The 20172-nt window shown below is 40.3% G+C and overlaps 1 protein-coding gene across 1 annotated transcript in view; it reads right to left on the reverse strand.

Annotated features, from left to right (window-relative positions):
* sema6e (sema domain, transmembrane domain (TM), and cytoplasmic domain, (semaphorin) 6E) overlaps positions 1-18399 on the reverse strand; it is a 193360-nt gene extending 174961 nt beyond the window's left edge. The window contains exon 1 of the mRNA XM_037676120.1: positions 18241-18399. The gene's annotated coding sequence lies outside the window, so the exon portion shown is untranslated. The remainder of the gene's footprint in view (positions 1-18240) is intronic.
* Positions 18400-20172: the final 1773 nt, after the last annotated feature.

The raw sequence follows: 20172 nt of genomic DNA on the forward strand, positions 1-20172 counted from the left end.
TCCTCCCCCAGAAAATTTAAAAGTACATGCTATTTCCTGCATTCTGGTGTATTTTAACGGGTCGTTAAACAGGTACGTTTACCTCCATAAGTAAACACTTGATTCAATAATAATTTTAGAGAGCATCAAGAAGTAGCCTGACCAACAGCTCTCCTTGTGTTGTGAATAGAGTACGCTCCGCTTCTGTCACGCATCCCAACACCCCCCCACCCCCGGCTGACAACTGACGACAACTGTATTGCGGCACACAATACAGACACGCTAGCTAAGGTGCTACAGATGTAGCACTCCACTTCTCAACCCCACCCCACCCCCCCCAAAAAAATTTAAAAAAAATAAAAAGCTCTTGCATGTAAGGGGGCATTTCACTTAGGGACAAATAGGGGTTACCAATTGGGTCAGTTGATGACGAGTCAACTGGATTGATACAGGTGGCGTTGCTTGAGCAACCCCAAAAAGAAGCTAAAATTGTCACTGGTGCTCAGAGACTTTTTTTCCCTCATTCATTCAACCTTTATTTATACAGGTTAGTCTCATTGAGTCACAAAGACTCATTTACAAGAAACCTGTTTTAAACAAAGAACACAGATGAGGTACAGACAAGAATAGACAATCATATAAAAAGCATATAAAATGAAAAGCAAACAGAGGAAATTAAATAAAAAGCAAAACAAAAGCAGCTACATTATAAAGTGATGTATAATACTAAAAACTGGAACATCTGTTGGTTTACACCAGGAAGAGTAGTAGTTTAAAACCGCTTAGCGGTCAAGGTTGAAAGCTTCAGATCTTTTTGCAAGGAATTCCAGGATACAGGAGCAGAGTAAGAGAAGACCCTGTTGTGTTGAGAAAGACTTTGATTCTACCACATCAAGTTTAGCTCAGCATTGGTAAAATTGATAAGATGTAGCTGCAGAAGCCATCTTAAATTAGACTGACTGCTAATGTCAATTATTTTTGACGTACAGTCAACGATCATGTTCTGGGAGCTTAATTAAAAAGTCTTAAGTTGTTCATAAAACAGTTTGAAAGTTTACAGACAGTGTTGACTTTGCAGTTAATGCCAAAGTAAGGACAGATATTGTGCAATGTGTAGCACTTAAAGTATGTGTCGGGAATGACTCTCAGCCACTACCACACCAAAATCTGGGGCCAAGATGGGGTAGAGGCAGGGCAGCCAACTCAGGACCCGAAAGTCCCAGATTTCATACCAAGCCAATCCTATGTCGTGGTGTCTCTGAGAAAGACACCTAATCCCTAATTGCTCCCCGGGTGCTTACATAGCTGCCCACTGCTCCACCTAGATGTGATGGGTTAAATACAAAAAAACAATTTTGCCATTGTATGGGAACATACAATGATGACAACACATAGCACTTTACTTTGAAATGTAACCATCTATCTGGCAAATTAGCAGTGTTATATGCAAATTTGTATTTGCTAAAGTTTCTTAGCCGTAGCCAACATCTTAATGAGGTTGACTTCAAATGACACTTTGGAGATTTATATTAAATGATCAATTTCTGGGGATTTTATTTGAATCCATCAACTGGTTCATGAGAGATTTTGTAAACAATACATGAGCACACACTCAGGAATGGGTGAAAACATACCGGTAATTACTTCACGCCTTTAGACACGGGGAATAAAAGTAGTCACAGTCTAACTTTGAATTGAAAAGGCTCAAGCAGAAAACGTACAGAGAAAAGGAGACATGGGTGGTTACTGCATCATACAGCACCTTTAGTGACATTCTGGAGACTCTAAAAGCTCCTGTTTGGTAGTGTCTTCATTTCAAACACTACAGGTGTTTGAAATGAAGAATGCGTGTGCTTCAAACCCTGCAGGTACCACCTTTCAATTTATATTCCTCTTAAAACTTTTGGTCACAACAAACAACAGTCAGACCGTGTCCCTCCTTCAACACCACTTTAAGTTGGTCTTGACTTATTAAACTGTGGTGCACTAAGACTGTAAGGTGATCAGAGTGATAAATAATCATTTTTCATATAGTTTGATCATAGAAGACTGATAAGTCTCTGGTAATAAAGATGTACATTATGAAAAATAAGTTTTTTTTTGTTTTTGTTTTTCCCCAAATCAGTCAAACAACAGTCTGCCAAGCACAAATGTTTTCATCGCAAAAACAAAATGTCTGATGATGCACTATTAATAATGAGTTATACCATGTTCTTTCTTCTTACTCATCAACCAAACCTATAAGTTGGTGGTAATATGCTGATTAAGGATCCAGCCAGTGTGACCTATTTTAGTAATTGAGTATTAAAAAAGTTAAGTTTCACCATTTCACATGTTAAAGTCGCCAACGTACAATACTGAACATCACATTGACCACATTCGTTATGCATGTGCTGTCACTTTATACACTTACAAAATTAATCTCCTGTAGTTTACTGAATTATAAGAATGTTTTAAAATAGACTAAAGAGAAAAAAAGAAGTTGTCACATAAGTACTTATTAGAAAGTTGTACGTTTGTAATTCTATAGAGACTTAAAGCAAAGACAGTTAAATGGTAAATGGACTGTACTTGTATAGCACCTTTCTATCTAGTCAAGATACTCAAAGCACTTTACAACACAACCTGTGTCCTCATTTACCTCCACACACACATTCATACAGCACTCTACTAGATCTCTACAAAGCTAATCGGAATCTGTAGAGACTAATCAGAGCTTTATCACATTCATACACCAATGGGGGACACATCAGAGGCAATGAGGGGTTCAGTGTCTTGACCAGGGACACTTCAACATGTAACTGCTGTCGGAATCAAACCCCCAACTCACCCATTGGAGGACGACTGCTCTAACCACTCAGCCACAGCTGCCCCAATTAATCTAAGTTAAGTGTCCCAAGTTAATCTAACACATACACGTATGTAAAGAAAGATGAATCTAAAGAAACTTCTGAATATTTAGTTTACCTTTATATCTAATCGTGGTTACTCAAGAGTCTGGATTTTTATCACCACTTTAGTGTTTATGGCAGTAATAACACTAATGGGAACAATTACTATAAACTACAAACGCTTTTACTTTTGTGATTTAAAAAATAATATACCCAGTAGGTCAATTTTGGTGGACTTTGAACTGCACAAATAGAATGATTGAGATAATCGCCAATGGCCAGCATGGTTGTGTATTTGAACAACTAATAAATCTCACAGAGGAACTGGGGAGTGTGGCCTCTTCTGTCTCCCACCAAATGACAAACACACCACACTCGTGCCCTTTCTCCCCTCAGCTGTCCGTTAAGGGGAAACATGTGGTCGGGTGTCTCGTTTCAGGCAAAGTGAAAACACAGACCGCCTGAAGGTGTACAGTTGATCTGAGCAGCAGAGTCAAAGAAGTTGTGACCAAGAAGGTTTCCTCCTCCTTTGTGCCAAATTCACTTTTTCTCCATCTCCACGGGGGGTGAGGGTGAAAGGCTTGACCCCTTCCCTTGATATGGGCTTGAGAATAATCAATCAGTATTTGGGTCATGCCTCCACCCTCAACACGCGACCTCTGACCCCTGTGGCGTTCTCCTCAGAGAGTTTGACAGGGGTCTGTCTGTGCCGCCAGCATCTGCTCTGTGTCCGACACTAACAAAGTCCTCGTGTTGAGGGGAGTGGGGGCGACCTGACCTCGTCCACCACCAACACAATAAATCCAGCTGAGGAGTTCAAGGTGGCCTGACCTGCATGCGACCTAGTCTCTGGAAACAGAACTACAAACTCCAGCAGAGACTTTCCTCCCCCCGTGTTGCCCCTGCAGCTCCAGGGAAAAGCTGGAGATGTATTCAGGTTTCATGGGAAATGGCAGCGTGTAAATGAACACATTTACTCACTCAAATTTCAATTCTCATCCAAAGAGATGGGAAGCCTTCTTTTCTATTATGGACACTACATGAGGGGGGGCAGAATTAGAATAGCATGATTGCAACTGGGAAGGATCCAGGCACCAAGGAGCAAGACATACCCTGTAATTTGCCATTGAGCTCCCCGTGCAATTGACAGTGATTCTCTGACACTGGAGATAAATGTTGGAATTCAGGCTGTTAGTTTAACTGATGGTGCATTCAGTATGATAATAGCACGGTCTTGAACACATTGAATCTGACGAGCAGTCCTGCAATAGCTCTTCACCACTTTCTTACCCTCTAAGGGGTATTATCATGCTAATCTAAAGAGGAAGAAGGAAAAAATACATTTCAGTGAATGAGGGTGTATAATGAGAAGCAGGGACCTCTGGAACTGTGAGGAGACAAAAGAGGGTATTTTCACCCGTCTGCGCCTGAGCAAAGCATGGTGACAAATGGACACGGACGTTTCTCTGGCTGGTTAATTAAAAGAACATAGCCTAATTAAAAAGATCTTCCTTGTGAATAGACCGCCTCTGTGCAGTAAGTGACCTGTGTCTTCAGCACATGTCGGGCACGACCAGTTCGTTAGTCTGTCTCTCCTCTTTCACACATTTCATTTTTACAGCAGGAGCTTTGATGGAGGAGCTGCGAAGCCTTCCAGATCATGCCGATCATGATGCTGCAGCTCGTTAAGAGACATCATTTCTAGTAACAAGTCCCTGAAATCTGCACAGGTTTGAATAAAATGCTCTCTTTTGCATTAACCTCAAAAATATTTTCACAGAGGTAGATTGCTCAATTTTATTTGGATTTAATCATTTTATTATAAACATCTATAAACACCCCATCATATCTGTGCTATTCAGATTTAAGATGCTTTGTGAATGAGAAGTGGAAAAAATTATTACGATCCACTGCAATCTGCGTGACTCGTTTCTTTTACATTATTTTTTTAGTTTGAGGTTAACTTTATTGAACTTAGTATAATAAAATATTAAAGCTATATAAAAATAAAATAAATTTAAAACAAAAGCAAGCAGGAAAAAAAAAACAGAAGTATAAACGTATTGTTACACCCACCCCTCATATCTATAGCATCATCCAATAATTTACTATTCATGGTAACTTGGTTATGACTAGGGATGCACGATATTATCGGAATGGTATCGGTATCGGCTGATATTAGCAACAAAGTTAAATATCGGACATCAACCATTCCATAAAAGTAAAAAAAGCTCACCAATATAAAAGGCTTCTGATTTAAGTTAATTTTTAATTTAACAAACTGTCAAGTATATCTATTAATGCACTACATGCTTTTCACTTGTCACTTGTGAACAGATTGAGTTTAGATTTGTGAAAATTTACAAACTTGCACAGTTTCAGTGTTGTCGTTGTGTTAGAGAGGGTAAACGTCATGAATAAATTTGACATTTAACATAATACAAGTTGAAGTGTTGCATCATTTTCAGCCCTCTTTTTGGCATCTGCATTTGCTAGCAGGTCAAATTGACAAAGACCATGCAGACTAATGTAATATTTTAATTCCACAGCAGAAAAAGATACGTCTTTGTAAGTAGGTCTAGGAAAAAAACATATCTGTATTGGTATTGGTTATTGGCCAAATAAGTTTTAACATGTCGTCATATCGGATATCGGCCAAAAATCCAATATTGTGCATCCCTAGTTATAACCTTCATTTTTAGTTAGTATTTTATATATCCATATCTATAACTGGTACAATGCATTTATATTTGCATGCCATTATGATGAAGCATCAATAATTTTTGACATGTTGAAATTCTTTCTGGATTAATATACCATAATGCAGCAATAACTGATGAATTAATTCATTGTTAAGATTGATAATAGCAGTAATATAAAATAGCAGTTATTTCCCATATTGACATGCAGTGATGACCATCTTCTTAAATGACATTTTAAACTGTTGTATGTTTTTCCTTCTTTCGACTCCAACCAGCTCGTTCTTTTTTCTGAACTTTATACTTTAAGTTAATCAGCTTCTATATTGTCCTGCCTTAATATCCAACTGATGCACACACACCTCCATCTATTAGCATGCGTGTGTATGAGTGGTTTTGTTGGTGCAGTGTGCTAAAGTGTGCGTAATGTGAACAACCTGCAGCTCTTGTGTGTAAATGTAAGTGGCGCAGGCTGAATCATATCTGAGTGCACTTTGGCAGCTAAAACCCAGCATCAAACATGCATCAATATACAAAATTCACGACTGTAAATTAAGTTGGTTAAGACCCATACAGACCCTGTATTTTACTGATGTCGTGAATATTTTTCAGGTAAATGTTTGAAATAAAAGGGAAGCAGCAGCGCAACAAAATGGTATATATTTGCACAAAGATGAATATACAGATGTGCAGTCGGTGACAGTGTTAGAAACCATTTATAAACAGTAACAATTTAATTTGCTCAAGGCTGTAAAAATAAATGTTCACTTCTTAAAAGAATTTGGTTCTGCACATATTACATCATCATCTTCAAAACATTGTACTTATTCTGCGTGTTGAAATGGTTTCTTCTCGTTTGATTATTTAAAATACATATGTGCCTGGATAGTTTGACTATTGATAATTTAATTACAGTAGTACCTCGCTATTTTGCGATTCGACTTTCACGCTTTTACAACAATCGTCAACTTTCAGTATTACTCACATGATTTGGACGGTATGAGATTAAAATTTAACGAAGAAAACACTTTGGAGAGGCGCTGCCATTTTGTAGTTTTCTTTCAATAAGCCTACACTGTAATGCCAGTGAAAGAACTACACTACCCAGAAGCCAACAGTACTTCCGGCTGCAGCTTTCTGCCAAAACGGAGGGAAAGTTTTGATCCGATCCGAACCAGACAAAAAAATTTGATCCTTATTCATAGTGACTTTGGCGCTCAGTGGATGTAGAGAGCCGTACGGAACAGACCGGGAATTGAACCAGCACTGATGCCAGCACAGGAAGACTCTCAAAAGCATCTTGGTGCTCAATGGCTGCAGAGAGCCGATCAGAACTGGACCAAGACTGACGAGTGCCAATATAAACTGTTGCAGTATCTACTGTGCAGCACATATACGTATGTTGTTGGTGAATTTAGAACATTGAAAGAGTGTGGGAAGGATTTATAAAACCTTAAAATATATAAATACTAAAATAAATATAGCATTCCCACTTCAGTTTTTTTCACCTACCATTCATTCATTAAACCTTTATTTATACAGGTTAGTCTCATGGAGCCTCGAGGACTCGTATACAAGAGAGACCAGTTTCGCGGGGGTTACGTTCCGCACACCCCCGTGATAATCGAGGGACTACTGTAAACCATGAATGCAGTTGCTCTATTCTCCCTTTATTTTGATCCAGACGTTTGATTTGGGGGATAACTTAATAGACGAGATAAGAAAAGTTCTAAGAAATACTTTGTGTAGATTCACAGCAGTTTTAAATGTGTCACTGAGCCAATACGTTGGTGACCTGAATCACTCAAATCAGAAAATAAAACCATGACATGGTTTTCAAACTGAGAAGGATTCTCTGTTTCTGCTGTCACACTGAAGAAACTAATATACTAGATGCCTGAGTGGACACTGGACAGCTGAAACGTTACTAGATCTAGTAGCAATAACAGTGTGGGGAAACTGGAATGGAAACCAGGTGACCTGACTGAAAATTGTTGGATTGTATACCTGGATTATCGAGCATGGGCTTTGTTGGAATGGAAACCGTTGCAAGAAAAAGGAATGATTTGATTCCAGCTCTTTGGAAGACTAGATTCAATGCAGTTTGTTTGGTCGTTTCCCCGAAGAACCAATTTGTAGACATGTCAGTTACACAGAACAGCACAACGCTCCATAGTGATGAACATTTTCATTGCTTGTAGGTTTTTTTTATTTTTACAATTTTAACAAAACTTTGCAAGACTAAGTCTCCAGGAGTCACGAGTTGTGCAATCAGGAGAGAAACTTGTGGAATTGTTTGTGTCCAAGCCCTGAAACAGTCCATCCTCCTGGTACCTGCGGCTACAGGGCAGCACTAACGCTCATTGTTTAGCTAGAGGGCTGCTGTCAGACTCAGACATGACCCGAGTGTGAACGTGCGTGTTGCACTGTTATTTATGTCACAGTCTCCTGTCATTCAGTTGTGACATTAAAGCAATAGCCCGGTCTGGGTTTTTGTTTACCCTCGGATGGTTTTCGTGCTGTCAGTCATCAGAAACTATCCCTCAGGGAAAAATTAAGGCAGAGGGGAGAAAAAAGGAGGCAATAAAGACGGGGATCAAAAAGATTTCTTAAAAAGCCCGTCTTCATTAGAGTTATTGCACGTTTGTGCATGTCTCTCTTATTTTGTGAAAATAAGTTTACTGCCTCGCAGTAATGAGCATGTTTTATTGCGTGAAGCATCCACATCACTGCAGGAGCACACACACACACACACACTTATGTTGAATTACCATTCACAATTACTCTGCGTTGTTAAAATGTTTGGAGCACCACAGCTTGACTCCAATTCAGTTTTTGTGCAAAAACAACTTGACCCGTGTCACTGTCGGCAGACTTGCAGTAATAATTCTCTCTCATCATCACATTCGCAATAACCCAAGCACCAGTACACAGTGCATAATAACCTAGTGCATAGATTTATTTATAAATATTAGTTTTAAAGGGCAAAGATTTACAATGGGAAGGCAGACGTGTTGCGTTTCTTTGCAGCAGGCTTGAAAATGTTGAGGTCAAACTAAATGATTTAACTTTTTATAAACCAAAAATAGTCTGTGTATTTGTAGCAGATCTCAACACAATGACCTTGACAGTTGTTTAGACTAATTCAAAATTTTATGACAAATAAAAAACATAGTCCAACAATTTTTTTTTAAACATACTTTTCCATGCAGAGTTGTGCCGATCTCCAGAGTTAATTGTGCACAAAGCAGGGTGCATGCTGGACAGGACATGATGCAAGTTTTTAGTCTATGAGCGCAAACCGGAGTAGACAGAAAAAATAAAAATAAAAACACGTGCACAGGGAGAACATGCAAACTCCACCCAGAAAGGTCCCGGGCCAGGATTTGAACAGGCAACCTTTTTGCTGGGAGGCAAGAGCTCTACCAGCTGAGCCACCGTGCTTATTGCTAATTGTTTTTAAGAATAGCTTCAATTATTTAAGAACTACTTTAATTTATTTTTATTACTTATCATTACATCACTGCTGAACTGTGCAAGATCTTTGTGATGCATGCTGAAAAACTAATTTTATACAGGAAAGCAATCTCTCCCACACACATGCATGCATGGCTGCAGGGGTGAGTCAACACATGGTTAATAAACCAACTCTCTCTCACATACAGGAATGGGAAGAGTTTAAGATATGGGAGGGGGAGGAGGAAAAGGAGGTATGCTTTACTCACTTTGGACCACAGCTTGGTTTGGAATTATCAGACATGAGCTGAAACCCTCCCCCCAAACACCCCCACTCCCCCTGCAAAAAGACACTTTTAAAAATAGCCAGAGTTTGATGGAAACCAGCCCGTAGTTCTGAGAAATAGAGGAAAATGACCACGCTAAGTGTAGGCGAGCATACTTATCTCAGACAGCATCCAAGCCAAATATTCACTGCACATATGGTGACCACGAAAATATACACAAATGATTGCGTGAGAGCTTAAGTACTAATTAAAAAAAGGGGCCTGCAAAACGCACAAAACACTTCAGACATTCAAAATTAAATGTTATGAGCAAGAGCACCATTTCTAAATTTAACGCATAACAGATTCAAACAGGAAGTGGAGCAGAGTGTTTGTGTAAAATCAGCTACACGTCAGATCTACAAAGCATAAGGTTTTTGCACAAAAGAGCCAATAAAGTGCCCAACAGACGAATGGGAATCAAATCAAAATTCCTTAAATCATCAGTTAACATTTCACTTCAGGGCTTTCTGAGTTTACCCACTTCTGTACAGTCAAAATTGAAAAGTTATCAAGAGAAAAAAGAAGGACTTGACCTACTTTCCAAGAGACAAAGAGGCAAATCTGTTCTGCCAGTTGGAGAAAATGTGGAAATTAGATAAACCAACACTCGTTTACGTTCGTGCTCAAGTTACACCTTTAAAAAAGGACTCAAAGTGAAATGTTTATTTATTTTAGAAGCAATAATTCTTCCAAACAATATATATATATATATATGCATTTCAAGTAATGAAAACCCATCAGTTAAGTGTGTGGAAAGCTAGAGTTTGATATTATGACTGTGTGTGTGTGTGTGTGTGTGTGTGTGGGGGGGGGGGGGGGGGGGTTAAGCAGCTTTGAATAAATAAAAACAGAAAGAGAAATAAGTGCTTATCATTGGTTTTTTAATTTCCTGCTTCATTTCACATTTCAAGGCCATAAAATTTCCCATTTCAAAGAACGACAATAACCAACAATAAGACACGACCATAACTCTGAATTACTTCAGTAATTAGGCAGCGCACCTCCCCTTCCTCATTTCGTTAGTCCAGTACCTTTAGACTGAATGTGACAAACCAAGCTAGAGAATAAAATGAGAAAAATAGTTATCTAAAGTTGAATCTTAAAGTGTCACAATGAACACTTTCACTGCTTTACATGCACATTCACAAGATTAGCTTTACAGAGCACATGCAGACTAACATTTGGTTCCTATTTTATTTTTTTATTATTTCTGTAATTTATTCATTATGTTTACACAAACACGTACAGGGAACTTAAAAATGTTTTCCGAGCCATTTATCGCAAAGTTTTACTCCCAATTTGCATTCATGAAAAGGTAATTAAATACATAACGTATATCCCTTAATTTTCCATCATGGCCATCACATACTTGTTGCTGTGCCTTACACTTCACTTTACTGACAATTTCATCCATTTTCCCTTTGAGCTCTAAATTTGTAACAAATGTGCGAGCAGCTGTGATGGTGGAGGTTTGGGTGAAGAAGTTTGTGATACTGACAAACTGAAGGTAAAACATCGACTTGAGAGCATGGGCGTTTGTAAAATTGGTCTGTAATACAAAAAAAGACCCCATCAACAATTTGAAAAATACAAATTTAAACATCAAGTCTAATTACCACCCACTTTAACTGGATGTTTTATTTACAAACATTTGTGAAAACTATGGTTTAATTGAGCCGACGGTTAATGAAAGCTTTCATTACTAATAAATCAACTATTATGTTAATACGGAAAGGTTTAGAGTCAACTGATCAAACCTAAATTGATTATTTTATGATCAGCACCACACAAAAATGAAAAAGGCACATTCATCACTGGAAAAAACTGAAACTGAAAGTATTTTCTGAGAAGTTTGTCTAGTTCATTTTAATTAAAAACAACATGATGATCAGGCTGTGTGCTGTGGTAGCTCGGTGGTCAGTACCACAGTCTTGTAAACCTGAGGCTGCAGGTTCGAGCCCAGATTGTGTCAGGAAGTGCAACCGGCGTCCATCGCCGAACTTCATGTGAGTTTGTTCACTGTGGTGACCCCTGCAGAAGGGAGCTGAACTGAAATGTACCACAGCAGGCTCGTTTACCTGCAGCCTCACGTGCATCAGTCAGTTTCAGCAAACCAAATTTGAGTCAACGTATTTTTCGTCGTATAAGTCGCACCTTTTTGCATAAATTTGCAAATACTGCGACTTATACACCGAAACGACTAATATATGTTTTTTTCCCCAAAATTTATAACCCAATTTTTGGCTGAGAGCTGACTATTTAATTTATTGAACACTACCATTTTCAGCCACTAGAGGGCCCTCGACTAGTACGGCAAGCCATGTGTCTCATTAATAGGTAAAAGTGGCTATTAATGAGACACTCGGCTTGCCATAGAGGCCACCTTCGTCTCGCTCTGGAACTCCTGAAGCAAACGTCAAATTAACTGCATTTCGCCTGGGCGGCAAAATGCAGTTAATTTGACCATTAAAGTCCATTTATTAAGGAAAAGTTCAGCTGAGACACTGTTACTATAATGATGAGCAAACAATTGTTTTTAGGTGTTGTTCTTGTTAAATGGCGAAGAAATACACAGCGAGTCCTCCCTCTGCGCGCTCCCACAGCCACAAATCGATTCTTGAAATGCAGCTGATTTGACCAATATAGTTAATTTATTAAGGAAAAATTAAACTGAGACACCTTTCGCTATTATTTCTAGCAAATAAATTATTGTTTTTAAGTGTTAATCTTGATAAATACTTGTTAAAGTCCTGTGCACGCTCCCGCGGCCACCATTTGGCAGCCAATCGATTTTTGGCACAACACCGGCCCACGTTTACGAATTGTCAGTGGTGACACATAATAGATGCGTCTTATACGGCAAAGCAACTTGTTCATGTTTTTTTTCCACTTTATTAGACTTTTTTGGACTGATGCGATGTGTACGGCGGCAAGTACAGTAGCCTCTTTTCATGATTTCCCCCCCAAATTTATAATTTATTTGCACTTCTGAGCCCTCTTTCTTTGCAACTAACAGCTACATGTGTTATAAGAAGCCAAACATATCTGGATTCAAAGGGGATACTGCAAAGAGACCTCTAATGTTTGCCTCAAGCACAGCCATGTTCTGAATCATGGTGACAAGCAGCACTAACAACCTCTACCTGAAATAAAACAGGAGCCAGCTGTGTCAGATGTTCATTCAGAGAGTGCACACCAAATAAAAGAGGTGGTGAAAGGCTTGGGGTGTCTGGTAGGTCTTTCCAGGGAAATAACCTCTGGCACAAAGATGGATGGCTACATTTCCTCCAGAAGAAACAGCCGTTTGTTTGGAGGAAACAGGAAAGTAACTGGACTGTTAGTATAAGTTGTGACGGCCGCAGTAGGACAGGCGAAGAAAATAACTTCACTAACAGAAAACTACACAAATTGAAAGTCTAAGGAAAAGAATTGTTCCTGCGCCGCCCACACTTTGATTGAGAGCCAATCTCTGAGAAATGAAGCACAGAAAAATGCTCAGCAATAAAGATGGAAATGAGAACAAACAAACAAACAAAAAAGCATGATGAGGCAGTACAAGCAATAAACTGAGAAACAAGCATTGTGATACACTGGAGTATAATAAAAATTTACTTCACAAACTTTATAGATGCAAAAAAAAAAAAAACAGAATAAAATACAACACAAAAAGTAAAGGTGCTCGTCTTGTTGGTTACTGAATTTGGACTAGGCAAAATGCTAGCAGCTAACAACATCAGAGGTGGGAGGTAAATGTTATCATGATACACAGCAGACATGGAAGACTTGACCAATTCTCAAAGGACAAAAATCAACTTTGTTAATTAATTTGTGTTTCCACAAAAAAAAAAAAAAAGAGTCCGCAGTCGTTGCTGTTGGACCTTGTAGAGTTACTGCAGCCTCCTGTGTGAACGTATGCAGTAAAGCTGTGTAATTTCACACAGCAGGAAGTCAGGACATTTTTAAACACCTTGTTTGGTTAATCCTTAAATATATTTACATGAACGCCCCTACAAGCACCCTGCAGTTGTTGGGTGCTGCATGGTGCGCTAAGATTCATAACTGGCTATGACTACACACCACTGCACCCAGTATTCACTGGTTAACTGCACATCATTAACTTCACACAGACTCTCCCACTGGTACATTTTAATCTTTAAATCACTTCTCGGTCTGTTTCCTTCTTACATCTCCTCCTACATGCCACTGCGTAAGTGCAGCTACAGCGTGCGCTCTCAGGACATCATTACCTGCAGTGTCCCCTCAGTGAGGACTGAACTTGGCAAATGGGCCTTCTCCTACTCCGCTCCTGCTTCCTGGAATATCTTGCAAAAACATCTGAAGCTCTCGACCTTGACTTTAAGTGGTTTCAAACATCTGCTCAGTTCCTGGCAAAAACCAATGCAGACATGTTCCTGTTTTTAGTTTTCTACACCGCCTTACAACCTAGATGTTTTTTTTTTGTTGTTGCTACTTTTCCTTTTTAATTACCATTTTATTTTCATTTGTAAAAAAAAAAAAATAGTACCCATCCTTTATGATTGTCTATTGTTGTCTTTGTTAAAATCAGGTCTCTCTTGTAAATGAGCCCCAGAGTGGCTCAGTGGGATTAACCTGCACAAATAAAAGGTTGAATGAATGAATACTGCAGAATGTCCTCCAACATTACCAAGTAATCATCAAATCTTTTGGAAGACAAAACAATTACAGGCTTGCTTTAAGTATAAATAAGAACATGCTGCAATATGTCCCTATAAAGTGACATCTTCTCATTTACTGACAGAAGGTAATAGATCAATTTGAAACTGGATTGAAATTTAAGGGGGAGTCTGTTCTTTGCTTTCCATAATAAGACCACGAGTCTGTTGTGTTGACTTCGTCTTTGAACAGTTAATTTATGCTACAAATTAAATAAAAAACATGGGATTGTTGTTTTCAGAACTGAAAAGAGGACATGAGGCTGCACCATCTCCACCTCATCACATGAAACATGCACGGAAAAAAGACGAGCTCAATTCTGAATAATTTTCTCTCTTTTTAAAAAGAGATTTTGTTGTGCATGTTGTTTCCACACCACTCAGTGGGCAGAACATGCAGTTTACATGCTACATCGTACAGACGAGCATGTGTGAGACGCTGTATGAATGATGCTCATTGTGTCCTCTGTTTAAAAAGGGCATCCTCTACAGAAAGGAGAGAGACAAAATAAGCACGAGCCCACAAGTATTCTTGCTTCAACTGTAGCATTTTCAATACAAAGCCACAATGAAAACAGAGAAACCACAGTGCATGTTTAAACATTTGCATGAAATGAAGGAGAACAAAAGTCTTTAAAAAAAAGGAAGTGGGCATTCTAATTTGTGGGCATCAGATCCTCTCTACACTGGGAATATAAATCTTGGAAACTTTGCTGAATATGCACGCTTTAGGTTGTGTGTTCCCCTTTAATGGCTGGACTCGTTCCACTGCGTTTCATGAAGTGAAAAACCCGACAGTCATGAAGTGTTCCTGCTTGCTGCTTGTGGCCGTTGTGGGTTGGCCAAAGAAACTCTGGCTCATGTTTGACAAGGGGTTAATGTTCCTGAAGAGGAGCTCGGCAAAACCACGAGAAGACAGCCAGTCTGGATGCTCGAACTGAGCCTGTCACATGTCCAGTTTCTACTCTTTCCCCCCTTTTTTGTCCCTCTAGCCTCTGACTGAACTCTGAAGTTTTCCTCCCCATCTCCCCATTTGACTGTAATGTCTAGAGCAGGACTAACCACGCCAGGACCACAGGAGGGATACAACTGCACGCCTGCTTTTGGAATCCAACGTAATTATAAGTCTGCCAAGGATTCATGCTGGATCAGTGAGGGGAAAGACTGTCAGTGCTGGATTCGCCTTGACTTACTCCTGCTCCAAACATCTGGAAACAGATGCAACAAAACTGGCACCATGTACCACACATGTGCCACTGGCAATCTATAAATGGACTTAAAACAAAAACCGTGCAGGCTGATACACCTGAGATACAGAGTGCTGAATCAGTAAAACGATGAACTTTTCTTTCAGGCCTAGTAAAAAGAAGTTTTCTGCTTATTTATGGAAAAAAAATGTTTAAAACAAAATATACATACAGTCAGAACAGTGATGGAGGAGCCACGTTTCGTGCTAAGGCAGGCACGAGGCAGGTCCATCTGCTGCACCCAAGTTGTGCATTTGTAACGCCTGATGCAACATGTTAATGTGATTTCTTACCAGCTGTGGCCAAACAGGGCCAGACCCTGAGGCCAAGGCCTGGTGGTCTCAGCAGATAGCCCTGGACTGGCCTGTGCTGTGTCAGCCCAGGATTATGGATGGCAGGGAGCTTGCAGGGCTGACAGGTAATAATTCACTCCCCAGGGGTCTCACATCCTTCGCTGGTTACAATGCAACCAGCCAGGAAAAGTAGGGATGTGAAGAAAACCTTGAAGTGTACATCCTCCCCGCCCATCTCCTTTTCCCCCTTTCTTGCCCTTCAAGAACCAAGACTCTCACTGGCAGCACAGTTGCCACGGGTAACCAGCCATTATCAAAATGAAGTATGAGGTGTCAGACCGGTGCCGCTATCAGGTGCAGGGCCAAACAAAGTCCCGTATGTCGCGGCGCGAGGAGGAAAGATTAACTGTTGCTTCCTGGAGCACGGCACTGCGCTAACCCAGTCTTTAGACATCAACAGTTGCACATGAGATCGGAGACACTCCAGATAAATCACTGTTGTTAAGGTGGCACAACAGCAGCCTAAAATGTATCATCCAACACCATCGAGTTCGAGCTCAGAAAGGGGGGGAATGAGGATGAGAGCAGAAATTCAGCAACTTCAAGTGCGCTGTGGGATATAATGTAGACTTTTCATTTGTTCCACTACTATTTAGGTTTTTTTTTTTTTTTTCTGACTGGCCCAAGCTGTGAAATAAGAGTTTGTGCCTTATATGGAAAGAAACTAAGCACTTCATCTTCATGATGAAAAAGAAAATAGTCAAACAGAATGTCCCTCCAAGGACCACAACTCCCAGCCTCCGGTTAGAAACCTATTTCAACCATCATTACCCTGAGGACCATTAGGACGCTGCCATCTGCACACAGGGTCCTTCCATCAGCGGCTTCTTGTCATTTCATACTAAAAGCAAATGACAAAAATGGAAATTGGAAATAAAATTACACACTGCAGTGAACGCACCATTAACCATGCTAACTAAGCAACGAGCCCATCAGAGCTGGACGAAGACGAGGCAATTTTCAGCGGTGATAAGGAATGAATGCTTTGCTGGTAGTTTGCTCTCTCACACGTTTATGACTAACTCGCTTGTCAGCAGAACGACATTTCTTAATGATTATGTGTAAAAGAGGAGGGGGAAACAAAGACGAGAGGGTTGATTTGGAGTGTGGACAACCGCCACCAGCGAGGGCTGCATGCAGATTGGTATGCACTACTCATAGTGTGAGTAAGAGCACAGACAGATCTGCTGGTTCAGGCAGGAGCATCCCACTTGTCCTGCACAACAGTGCCTCCTCTCCTCGTCAGCACACCAGCAACATGTCACACAGAACGACGTGCATTTTTCTCACAGCAGAAAAAGAGTGCCAAGTCATTGTACGGCTGTGGTAAGAAACCGCAAGCCGTGAAAGCAACCTCCCCTCTCCCTGCTCTGTGAAATCACTGCAGCAGCTGAGAGGAGCGGGGATAAAGCAAAACTGAAGGAAGTCACAAGGTCCAACTGCACGGCCCCCATTGAAGCATCTGATTGCTTGGATCAGAAACAATCAAAACACAACGAGCACTATGCATTAGTCAGTACTAATGTTTAATCCGTGCAAAGTCAGAGTAAGATGTGCTTAAGGGCTGCAAAACTTTTGCAGAGCAGTAAAACGACGCCACCAAGAAGCTGATACGGGGTCAAACGGTTTCCAACAGGCCGGTATCGACGGAGACGATTGCGTAGTTCGTCTCTGTTGTGCACTGGCGAGATGCATTTATTGTTGGATTGTCGTGAGCCTCGACTGAAACTGGAAACCCTCTGAGAGAGTTCATGCACAACAGGCTGAAACAAATCGTGCAGCTGCAGAGACTTCCACATAAATAACCCCAGGAATGAACCTTGGGAGTGAAAGAAATATTAGTTTCTAACCTCCTTGTGCATGGACCTGCGTGCAGAAGCTGAAACCTGTTAGAACAATGAGCTCATTGTGTTCCCTGAGATCCTCTGGCACCAAGACCCAACTGCAGCTGAAGGATGGATGATTTAGGAGCCAACATGTTGGTGATTTAAGGGAAATGTTCATTTTGGGTATAATAAAACAGGCATCCAATTATCTCTCTATCGCTCTCTCAAGACATAAATGTTTATCTCCTCTGATTGTGAGGGCTCTCAAAGTCTTTATTTTAACATTATTTCCCACAAGCAGATCCGGTGTAAACTAATTCAGCACGCCCTCTCTGGAAAATAAAGTGATATCCGGATTCAATCAGCGTTCCGGGTTCGATTCCCACAAGACAAGCTGCAGAGACCGACTGCAATAATGAGAGGAAAGATTATCCAAGAACGGACACGAAATGTTTATACGTTAGGGGAAACATCTTGAGGACAGAATACGAGCAGCCTCGGCTGGCTTTTACATTTCTGCTATTAAAGAAATAAGACTTGGCAGCTGAAAACTAGCCGCTTCTCTGGAGCTAAAATTCAACTTGGCGAGAGTTGAAGAACAATTTAAGCTAATTAAACACTTCTGCCGTGTTGTTTTTGAACGATTCCCTCGCTGTTATAGTGTCAAAGTTGGAGCATCATCATCATCAGACCCTTAATGAGCAAACTCAGCACAGCTGCGACTACATTAAAAAAAAAACAAAAAACAAGGCGAACCAGCTCTTACCTTTTGTTGTCTCCCTGCTACTTCCACTGACAAAAACACACGTCGCTCGTTCTGGGGCGATTCAAAGTCGCGATAAAGAAGACAACGAACGAGTTGTTAGTTTGAAGCTTAAACTGTTAGTATTCCCAAAGAGCCAGCGTAGCGAAGAGACGCCCCACACTCTGCTGTGACAGGACTGGAGCCAGGCGAAGTGAAAAATCAAAACAATTCTACAGCCGTTTAGGCCACGCCTCTACAGCGCGGACTGACGGGGACTTTATCCAATCATATAACGAGGCTAGGATTATCTTGCCTCTGATTGGCTGAGGGTTTGAGACTGCGCGTTCGCTCCCGCCTCGCCGTCTCACTTTTCTCCCAGATGTTAAATGCCTGAACATCAGCAGCCCTGTGAGAATTATCCAACCAATCAGAGAGCAGGACCTGGGATTTGAACACAAACTCCAATAAAGTCAAAAAGTTTGAGGGGATTTGGATCCATTATAGGCCTGTGAAACTACAATATAGTATTTGTGTTGTTATTGTCTGTTTTATACTGTATTAGGTCAGATGTGTGGCAATGCAAATAGTTCTAATATTTAGTTGTATATCACATACTGACACATTGTGTGTTTTTATTAATAATATTTTGTAAATAAAAAAATATATAAAGCAAGAAAAAGGTAAAAAATCTTATTATGAGCTTTTAGTAGGAGACAAAAAGTTAAAGAAAATGATAAATATGTGTTTTAGAGGAAAATGTTATTCCTTGTTTTAGAATGGTTATTATTCAAAACGGCCTAGGGGAGGGTAGCACGGTGGCACAATTGATAGAGCTGCTGCCTCTCAGCGAGCAGGGCCCCGGTTCAAATCCCGGTCTGGGGGGCTTTCTGGGTGGAGTTTGCATGTTCTCTCCGTACATGTGTGAGTTTACTCCGGGTACTCCGGTTTCCTCCCACAGACCAAAAACATGCATGTTAGGCTGATTGGTAATTCTAAATTGTCCCTAGGTGTGTGTGAGAGTGAATGGTTTTTGTCTCTATGTGTTCCCATGATGGACTTGCGACCTGTCCAGGGTGTACCCCGCCCCTCGCACAGTGATTGCTGGACATGGGCACCAGCAACCCCCGTGACCCAAAATGGAAGAAGCGGGTAAAAGATAATGGATGGATGGATGGGCCTATGGGAAAGAACCCCTACATCAGCTATTATTATTCCTCTAACCCTTTTCATGACTTTCTTTGTTTAGTTTATTGCTGTTCTACATTAGCTAATGTGCATTTCTCTCACACTGTTATGTCATTATTTTAATGCTTGCTTTCTTAGTCTGATAAATTATTGTCATCCATTTGAATAGCCATTTGTTTCATCTGAACAAAGACTTGCATCTCCTTTTATACTCCCTGCTCTATGGCTCATGTAGTGACTGATATAGTACTATCTAATAACTTTTGACAGAACATGCCTTCAAAAATGACATGACTATCTTTTTAAAATTTAAAACAAAGTAATGTTTTCAATGTTTTCCAAGGTTACCAACCATTTAAAATTTAAGTTGTCAAGAACAGAAAGCAGATTGAACATTTTGCATTGCACATCATTTTAAAAAGTAGATTGAATTATTTTCATGTTTGCTCTTTCTCTTATTTATTTATTTATTTATTTATTTATGCATGTTTTTAATTCTGACTGTTTTGTTTGCCCAGCACATTTGGAGTTGTTGCATTGTTTACATTTTGCTGCTGCTGCTCCCTCAGGGCTGTGTGTTGAGCCCTCTCCTGTTCATTCTGTTCACATATGATTGTGCACCTACCCATCCAGGCTGTCAAATTGTAAAGTTTGTACATTATACAGCGGTGGTTGGATGCATCACAAACAATGATGAGCTCAGCTACAGGCAGGAGGTGGAACATCTGGAGAGCTGGTGCAGGAAGAACAGCCTTCACATCAATGTGA

Source organism: Nematolebias whitei, chromosome 5 (assembly GCF_014905685.2).
Source record: "Nematolebias whitei isolate Nwh7 chromosome 5, NemWhi1, whole genome shotgun sequence".
In the NCBI taxonomy this organism is placed as follows: Eukaryota; Metazoa; Chordata; class Actinopteri; order Cyprinodontiformes; family Rivulidae; genus Nematolebias; species Nematolebias whitei.